This window comes from Camelina sativa, chromosome 14 (assembly GCF_030686135.1).
Source record: "Camelina sativa cultivar CO46 ecotype springtype chromosome 14, ASM3068613v1".
Lineage (NCBI taxonomy): Eukaryota > Viridiplantae > Streptophyta > Magnoliopsida > Brassicales > Brassicaceae > Camelina > Camelina sativa.
This window is the reverse complement of record NC_141893.1, coordinates 20,588,708-20,597,815: the sequence shown is the minus strand read 5'-3', so window position 1 is coordinate 20,597,815 and position 9,108 is coordinate 20,588,708. Positions and strand designations below refer to the sequence as shown.

The 9,108-nt window shown below is 41.3% G+C and overlaps 1 non-coding gene across 1 annotated transcript; it reads left to right on the top strand.

The window, feature by feature from the left end:
• The first annotated feature begins 7,800 nt into the window (after positions 1-7,800).
• LOC147928457 (small nucleolar RNA R71) lies at positions 7,801-7,907 on the top strand. Its single transcript, XR_015581025.1, has one exon. It is a non-coding gene; the product is annotated as a small nucleolar RNA R71 (small nucleolar RNA).
• The last annotated feature ends 1,201 nt before the right edge of the window (positions 7,908-9,108 follow it).

The window sequence follows — 9,108 nt, the reverse complement described above, 5'->3', positions numbered from 1 at the left end:
CTATAATGAAACTAGAACAGAGATAGACACTATGCTAATGAACTAATGTAAGACAAGTAATGAACAGAAAACTAAGTGAATGTAATGGAAATGAAACAGGAATGAAACAAGACAATCACAAACCAAAGACACAAGTTCTATGGATGAACTCGAGCAGCACTCGACCGAGTGTAGGTCGAGTACGTGGTCGAGCTAGCCTAAACGTGAAAACAGAGCAACACAAGAAAAACAGAGCAATGCAAAAACTAATCAAACAACAAGCAAGCAATGATATTTAGACTAAGATATTAATAAACAAAGAAGGCCTTGAGGAGGGATTCATGGGCTGAGCTAATCATTGTGGTTATCTAACTTGGTCAACAAATCTCAAGCAAACTTTGAGCTGATCTCTAGACATACTATTCTAAGACATGTTTAATCCACTCTCATGGCAAGAAACAATCAAACCTATGCATTTCTAGACTTGTTCTCACAAAGAAAAGAATCTACACAAGCAGGCATTAAGCAATACATCTCAAACCAAACAAGACTTCTAATCTCTTAGCAAGCCTAATGGTAAGCTCTAGATCTAGCCTTATCTATGCTCCTTAGACATTGGTGTGATGCTAAGATGCTTGAAATCAAACCCTACCTTCTCAGATATAGGATCAGCATTAAGATCATCTAGCCTAGAAGAGATCTACAACAATCAAGCTTGACCAAATCAAACAAACCACAAGATCAACCCAGCCTAACCCATCCTCAAGGTCCTAAGCAAACTACTCACAAGAACACATGGTGAAATATGTCAAAAACCCAGAAAATATTGAAACTTGCATCATTAGAAAGATGAAACAGAGATCTACAATATTGATGAAGAAATAAAACTCGAAATCTTAATATTTTGAATGTTATGAAATAAACAAAATATAAGAATCTAGTCTTTCTCTCTCAAACAAGTACAAAATCTAAAATAAAAGAAAGTGCAAAAGGAATAAAATCTAAAAAAGGTAAAAACTAAGTTTTAGACTCTCTAAAAAGCTGGACTCTTTGGTGGCTGCAGGTACAAAGGCCTTATATAGGAGGTGAGGTGGAAGCCCTAAAAATACAAAAAGTCAAAGCAGTCAACGGCTCGGTCAACTCGACCAGTGCTCGGTCGAGTGGCTGGTCGAGCTGGCTTCTCTCGTGCATTCTCCACTCGGCCAAGTCCTTCTCAGCACACGGTCGAGTGGTGGTCGAGTGGTGCGGTCGAGTTGGACTCCAGACCTTGATTCTTCAGCCTTAACTTTCTTGTTTTCTCCTTAGGATTGCTTCACTTCTCCTCAGCATTGCTTCCATGCTCCTTAAGCTCCAAAATCACTTGTTTATGCATGAAAAGATGCAAATGCAATGCAACTATACTCTAATGCATGATTAGTCCTAAAGCTACACAATAATGGCCTAAATGGATAGCAAAAGATGCAAAAGTTGTGAATAAACTAAGGGAAAACAAGGTAAAATATATGAACATCAACACCCCCAAACTTAGTCTTTGCTTGCCCTCAAGCAAATAATCAAGACAAAAGAAGGTAGGTGAGGTTTGAAAGTGGGATCTCAGCTCCTAAAGCTTGCAAATAGACTATCTAGAATCAATGTCCAAGTTACTAGTACTATGATGCAAGTTGAATGAGCTATACTTAAAGACTTTAGACAAGCATATCACAACCTTTACTGATTTGAGCCTTAGATGTCCACATGCATTCAAATCAACCATTCCCTTTAACATTCATTAATCAAGAACATGAATCAATTATGTGCAATGCTTAAACTCATTTGGCTTGGCAGTAAAAGGTTTAGAGACAATGATGGTCTCTCTTTAGAGTGGGATTTATCAATATCAAGGTTCTCTCATAAAAAATGGATTGAGCTTTAGAAGAATGCTAAAGGTAAGAACACTTAGACACATACAAGAACAAAACCTTGTCTACCCAAAGACACCCAAAGTGTTTATCCTATCAATCTAAACCCAATTGATCCTAGTGCTACCCTTTAACTTCTTCTCTTCTTTTTCACCCTTTTCTCTTTTGGTTTTAAAGTCTTAGGAGAGGTTTCTTATTTGATCTTTCTAGTGGAATGGGGGATTCTTACTTATTTGCTATGATTCTCTTTTCTTCTTATTCTTAAGACATATAAGCATTTTGCTAGACTTCTCTTTTCTTTCTTTCTTTTCTTTAACTAGAACCATCTTTAAACAACCTTATTCTTCCCATTCTTTCACTAGACTTTAAATTTACTTAAACACATTCCCCTCCTAAAGACTCTAACCTTTTCTCTCTCTTTTTCCTCTTTTCTTTTCATGACAGCCAAGTCCCAAACCCAACAAGTGAACCACCTAGTCCTATCTAGTTTGAAAAATGCAAACTAGAACTACACAAGGCTTTACTCTTGTCAGTTCAAACCTAACACTTTCTACCAAGCTCAATCCCAAAAATAGGTCTCACACACACAAGAATAAACATGGCTTGAAAGAAGGTTTGGTTTAGGGGTAGGGGAACTGATTCTTAATGAGGAAATCAGCTACTTGGATCAACAAGAGTGGTAAAAAGGAAGAAGATGATCCAAATATGTATATGGTATCCATGAGTTTAAAGCAATGCACACATTGATAATTGAAAGTCAATATTAGGTTCTTATAAATAGGAAATGGTTTCAAATCTCAACATGCTTCAATTTAGACCAAATGCAATGTAGGAATTCAAGGCTTGGTTCAATCTTATTCTTCTAACCACTCAACTAGCATCAAAGTACTATTAACTTGGGCATTGATCCTAGTCTAGTGAATAAACAAGCTAACAAGGGAATACTCATCATAGATCCCTAATGCAAATACTATACAATCCTACATGAAACATGCTAAACAAGATCCTAATGTGCAGTGCAAACTACATGAACACTCTTTTTTTATAAAGATTTTTGCAAAAATTTTCAAATTTTTAGGGTTTTTCTATGCCTTAGATGCTATGCAAGTATTAACATGATGATGCTAAAAATTTGAAATAAGAATCACAAAACACAATGTCAAATGCTATCTCAAACCCTCCCCCAAACTTAAATCACACAGTCCCTGTGTGAAAGAAATTTGAGTGAGGATTCAAGATGAAAAACAAAAAACAAAACACAATGTCAAATGCAATGATATCTACAAGTGAAGGTGATAGTGGTACCTTAGGGATTGTGGAAGTAGTTGTCCACATCCATCTGCATGCTGTCATAGGAGTAGTTGGGGTCTTGCTGGTGACTTGGAGGTGGAGATTGGGGCAGCTCGACGATGGAAATCGACCGGGACTCGGTCGAGTACGTGCTCGAGTGGGGGGGTCGAGCTGGACCACGAGTGTCAAAATTCTGACCTTGCTGCTGGTAGAACTGCTGGTAGAGTGCTGGATCCATGAAGTACTGGGGTGGGATGGGAGGGTAACCTGGATATCCTGGATAAGCAGCTGGAGGTGGGAAGCCATAGGGTGATCTGGGCTGGAACTCGGCCGAGTGCATTGGAGGTGCTCGGTCGAGTGGGTGCTCGAGTGACCCGGTGGAGTACCTTGAAAATTGTTGTTCTTGGGTACTTGAGCTCCTTTTCCTCTGATTTGGCTCATACATTGAAGCCCTAGCTGGTTCCACAGGGTTCGCAACTCTAGAAAGTGCTCTAGTTGAGCTACTCCTCCTCAAAGGGCTTGATGGTGTAGGTGAAGAATTCCCACTCTTCAACTCAGCAATCTCCTTCTTTAAGCCCTTGATAGACTTAACCATGTTGGTCACCTTCTTCTTCAGCTTATCAAACCTCTTCCCATGCCATTTGTTCCATTTTTGCAAAAGGGTTAATCTCTTGGTAGCCTCCCTCACTCATCTACTATCTCTTGGGTTGAGCTCATAATCCTCAAAGTAAAATTGCTCATCTCCAGCCATTTGCACATCTCCAGCTTCATCAACTCTAGGTTGAACTATCCCATCAAACAAATGCTCCTCAGCTGGCCAAAATTCAATGTTGGCTCCTTCTTGAATGGTGGTGAGCTCTTGGTTAGGCAAAATCAGTTGCTTTTTCCCAAGTGTTGGAAGTTCAAAGTTGAAAATGTGATTTCCTTGATGCATCTCCTTGGCTAGGATGAGAGTAGAGGTGAGGTAGCTAGAGTCAATCCATCTTGGTGAAACCCTTTCTCCTCTAAGTGGAACCTTAGCAGCTTGTAGGATTGGAGTAATGATGCCTCCAATGGTTAGTGCTCCTCTTGATCCTTTGTTCTCCAACTTGCCTACCCAACTTCTCAAGTAAATCATGTGATCAATGAGCACCATTGCTAGGTCAGTCTCCACAGTGCTCCCAAGAATGATGGTACCATTTCTTGCTTGGAAAATGATTCCATTGAGAGCCAAATCAATCATCTTTAGCTCCCCCTCATTAATGTTCCGAGTTTCCTTCCTAGCAAAGAAGGTGTTGGCAAGAGCTTTGTGGAAGTACCTTAGGACTGGGCTCCTTATCCTTGAGCTCTTGGAGTTGGAGGATGAGTAGTATTTGTTATCCCCAATGGTTTCCCACACAGCATAGAGCTCTTCTCTTGGAATCATCAAACTCCTATTGCTCCCAACCTCAAAACCAAACACATTGGCTATCTTCTTCATTGAAAGTTCATATCTTTTCCCTTTGATTGTGAAAGCAATGTGACCAGCTCCAAACTCAGCATCCTTCCTTGCATATGTATGCAGCTTGACTGTGGCTAGAAACTCACAACTCTCTTCTTTGTAGCCCTCCATGCAAAGCCCCATAAACTTGGTTAGGTTGCTCTTCTTAAAGAGATACTCCACATCTTCACCAATGGCTAGAGTTGGCTCCCATTCTTCTTCACTTTCAGTCCTCTCAGGATCTTCCTCAACTGACTCTCTCCTTGGACACGGCATCTGGCTCGACCGGCTGCTCGAACGGCCACTCGGTCGAGTGCATGATCGAGTGGGGCGTCGAGTGGCCCTTCCAGCTTCTCCTCTTGATTCAAGGCTAGCATCATGACGTTCCATGGAGGTTGCAGCGGTTTGTTGAGACTTCCTAGTGATTCTTGAAGACATTTTTTCAAAAAGAACTGAAGGGAATAGACTCAAAGCTCAAAGTTAATAGGTTAGTGACCCAAAAACTTGAAAGAACTAAGCTTGAGCAAAAGATAAACTATGAGAGAGACTTTAAAACTTTAATTCAATTGTTTTGAGCAAATGAGAGAATGTGAGAGGTATAATCTCGTGCAAGGTCTATATAAAGAAGCTAAGGGGACAAGGAGACAAGGGTGGAGCGTCCATACCATTCAAATTTGAAATGGGAATCTTTGACCTGCTTTTTGCTGCCACTCGACCCCACACTCGACTGTACACGGTCGAGCACCTTGACCAAATTTTGAAATTTCAAAATTTTTCTTCTTGTTCTTCCCTCCACTCGATCGTTCTAGCGATTTGAAGATCAAATGGGTCTCAATTCCTTCCTAGCTCGGTCGAGTACCTCTCGTGGGCAGGTCGAGTGGGCTTGCGAGTCTCCTTCTCCAAGTCTAAATCTCTCCTTACCCAACTACATTTTCACCTAAAGGCCTGTCCAACACAAATATAAAAGAAAACACATCAAAACTACAAGGAAAATAAACCATATTTACAAAGGATACCTTAGGGACTTCCTCCCTAGTGAGCTTGTTTAAAGTCACTAAGCTTGACTTTGGTTGCCTTCTTAAGCCTTGTTTAGATACCAAGGAGGTGATGAAATCCTCCCTCGAACCTCTTGATCACTGTGAAGTTGATCCTTGATCACCTCACCCTTAACACACAAACCATGTTTCTTCTTAATTTTGAGCCTTTGTCTTGCTTTCTTTAAGGACCTCTTGTTCAGCTTAACTTGAAGATCCTCAACCATACTAGTCAACTCTTGAACTGACCTCTTAAGCTTTTCCACAGAATCATCTTGAAAGGAGAGCTTAGCCTTTGGAGTTGCTTCACCACTTGAACCTTCTTGACCTCCTTTGTCTTTGATAGTAAAAGGTTGATCATCAATGGTAGGAAGGTTGGTTGGGTTATAGATGTTAAACTTCATGGCTATATCTTCAGCAATGTTCAAGGTCACAAGACCCTCTTTGACATCAATAACTGCTCCAACAGTGGCTAGGAATGGCCTTCCAAGAATGATTGGATCTTCAGGTTCCTTGTCCATCTCCAACACCACAAAATCAGTGTGAACCCTTGCCTTCCCTATCTTGACTGGGACATTCTCCAACCTTCCAACTATCTCCTTGTTTGACCCATCAGCTAGACATATATGAAGGTTGGTGGATTTGAAATCAGTTCTCCCAAGCTTTTGTGCTATGGAGTATGGCATCACACTTGTTGAAGCTCCCAAATTACAAAGGCATTGGTTGTAGTGAAGATAGCTAAGTGTGCAAGGCAGATAGAATGGACCTGGATCCTTAATCTTGATTGGAATGATAACTCCTCCAAGGTCCTCAAGATCCTTCTCATCTTGAGCTTCAGCCTTCTTCTTTGACAAATCAAGCAAAAAATCTTTGTAGAGAGGATATGGATCATACTGTTCCAAGGCAGGTCCCCTCTCTTCTTCTTGGTAAGCAATGGTGATCTCTTGTATGGCCAACACTTCCTCAACCACAGCTTCTTCAATCACAACCACTTCCTTCAAAACCTTCTCTTCCTCTTGTTGCTTAGCCATCATCTCCTTTCTCTCAATGATTTCCCTAAGCTCCTTAATCTTTTGTGCTTTGAAACGTCCTGGGAATGGAAGAGGTGGCTTGTAAGCAGGAGGAATGTACTTAGCAGGCTTGACAGCTTCTGAGTCTGCAACTCGATCGACCACTCGAGCATGCACTCGGTCGAGTGGCTGTTCGAGTACTTGGTCGAGTGCAATAACGGACTCCAGTTGCTTTGCACAAACGTCACTTGGGGCTTCAGTAACTAATGAATTCCCCCAAACTTGGACTTCACTGTCCTCTGTGACTTCCTCATCAGAGATATGAATGGCTTTTGCAGTGAACTCCCTTGGATTTTGAACAGCTTTTCCAGGGAGTTGGTTGGGTTTAGGAGCTGAAGTAGAGGCAATGTTGCTCTCCATATACTTCATTCTGGTATTGAGACCTTCAAACTTCATGATCATTGTACTGTGATGTGAGCCTTTGATTCAACTCATCAAACTGTTTGGCTTCCTCAATCTTGCCTTGTGTTTGCCCAATCAACAACTGTTGCATCATTGCTCTTAAGTCTTGTTCCTGGCCTTGGTTAGTCTGAAACCCTGGTGGGGGACACAATTGGGGCTAGAACACTTGATGTTGTTGCTTGGGGATGTAGTTTTGTTGCTGTTGAGGTTGTTGAGGTGGATAGACTTGGTCTTGAGGGTTGGCCACATTGGTGCTCCTATAAGAGAGATTGTTGTTTTTGAAACCTCCTTGGTTGTAGCCTTTGAATCCTCCCTGGTTTTGCATGTAGCACAACTCAGCAAATTCAGGCTCCCCCTCTTGAACTGGAGCTTCTTCTTCACCAATGAAGTGAATAGACTTGGACTGGCTGAGGAGTATCTTGTCAAGCTTCTCATTGACCATCTTCAAATCCTTCTTATACTTGTCCTCTTGATCAGTTGAGGAGCCCCTTATGGTCCTATCATAATCCTCATTATAGTTGCCATCAGATTGAGCAAGGTTCTCAACTAATTCCCATCCTTCTTCCACATTCTTGTTGAGGAAGTTGCCATTAGAGGCTGTATCAAGAAGCATTCTTATCTTGGGGAGCACTCCTCTATACAAGGTGCTTAGAAGTGACTCATTGCTGAAGTCATGGTGAGGACACTGAGTCTGGAATCCTTTAAACCTCTCCCAAGCTTCACAAAAACTCTCATTATTCCTTTGAGCAAACCCAGAAATTTCATTCCTCAACCTAGCAGTCCTTGCATTGGAGAAGAACTTGGCCAGAAAAGCTTTCTTGCATGCATCCCATGTGGTGATAGCTCCAGTAGGAAGAGTCTTCTCCCAAATGTGAGCTTTGTCTCCAAGAGAAAATGGGAAGAGCCTTAATTTGAATCCATCTTCACTCACTCCATTGATCTTAGTGAGTCCACATATTCTGTCTAACTCATCAAGTTGATCTAGTGGATCCTCCATTGGCAACCCATGAAACTTGTTGGCTTGTATCATTGAGATCAATCCACTCTTGATCTCAAAGTTATTGTTTGCTACTGAAGGTGGCACAATTCCAGCCCTTTGGTTGTGGGTATTGGGTGCATCTCCTGCACCAATGTGCCTTGGTCTCTGCTCATGGATAGCTTGTTGCTCCATGATGTCTTGACCTTGTTGTTGTTGAACTACTCTTCCTTTCTTATGTCTCAAACCCTTTTGTAGCCTGTGGATGTTGTCAATAGGCTGTTGAAGACTGTCGTTGCCTTTTGACCTTGTGTGCATCAACAAACTCTACTACAGACTCGAACAGGTACACGGTCGAGCGCAGGCTCGAGTGGGTGGTCGAGTCGACTGGGAAGTAATGGCTATTTAGGTCCGACTTCTGGCTCGATCAAGTGCTCGATCACAGCTCGGTCGAGTGGTGGTCGAGTAGGTGGTCGAGTGGGTACCTGAAACACAAAACAGCCAAGCAAAGGAAGATTCGAGTTCAGTAACTGCACATGTGTTTAAACGAACTTAATCTTAGACTAATAATGATCCTGAATGTCACAAAACACACTCAAATGGGCAACGACGCCAAATTGAAACTGACTTTCTTTGTGGTGTGGTGAATGAATGATGTATGGAATGATGATGTATGGAATGAATAGAAGTCAGGGTGTTTCAATTCCCCTTATGCAGTTGCAGTATAAGAGGTGTCAATCCTATCTGAGTGATTGTGAACAATTAAGATGTGCATATGAGTCTAAGTCAAGCTAATTGTAAAGATTGTTTGTCACTAACAATCCTAAAATGAGATATGAAATGCAGAAAGTGAAAACAACTAAAACAAGATACTAAATGCAAACAGAACAGACAAATTAAAGCTATAATGAAACTAGAACAGAGATAGACACTATACTAATGAACTAATGTAAGACAAGTAATGAACAGAAAACTAAGTGAATGTAATGGCAATGAAACA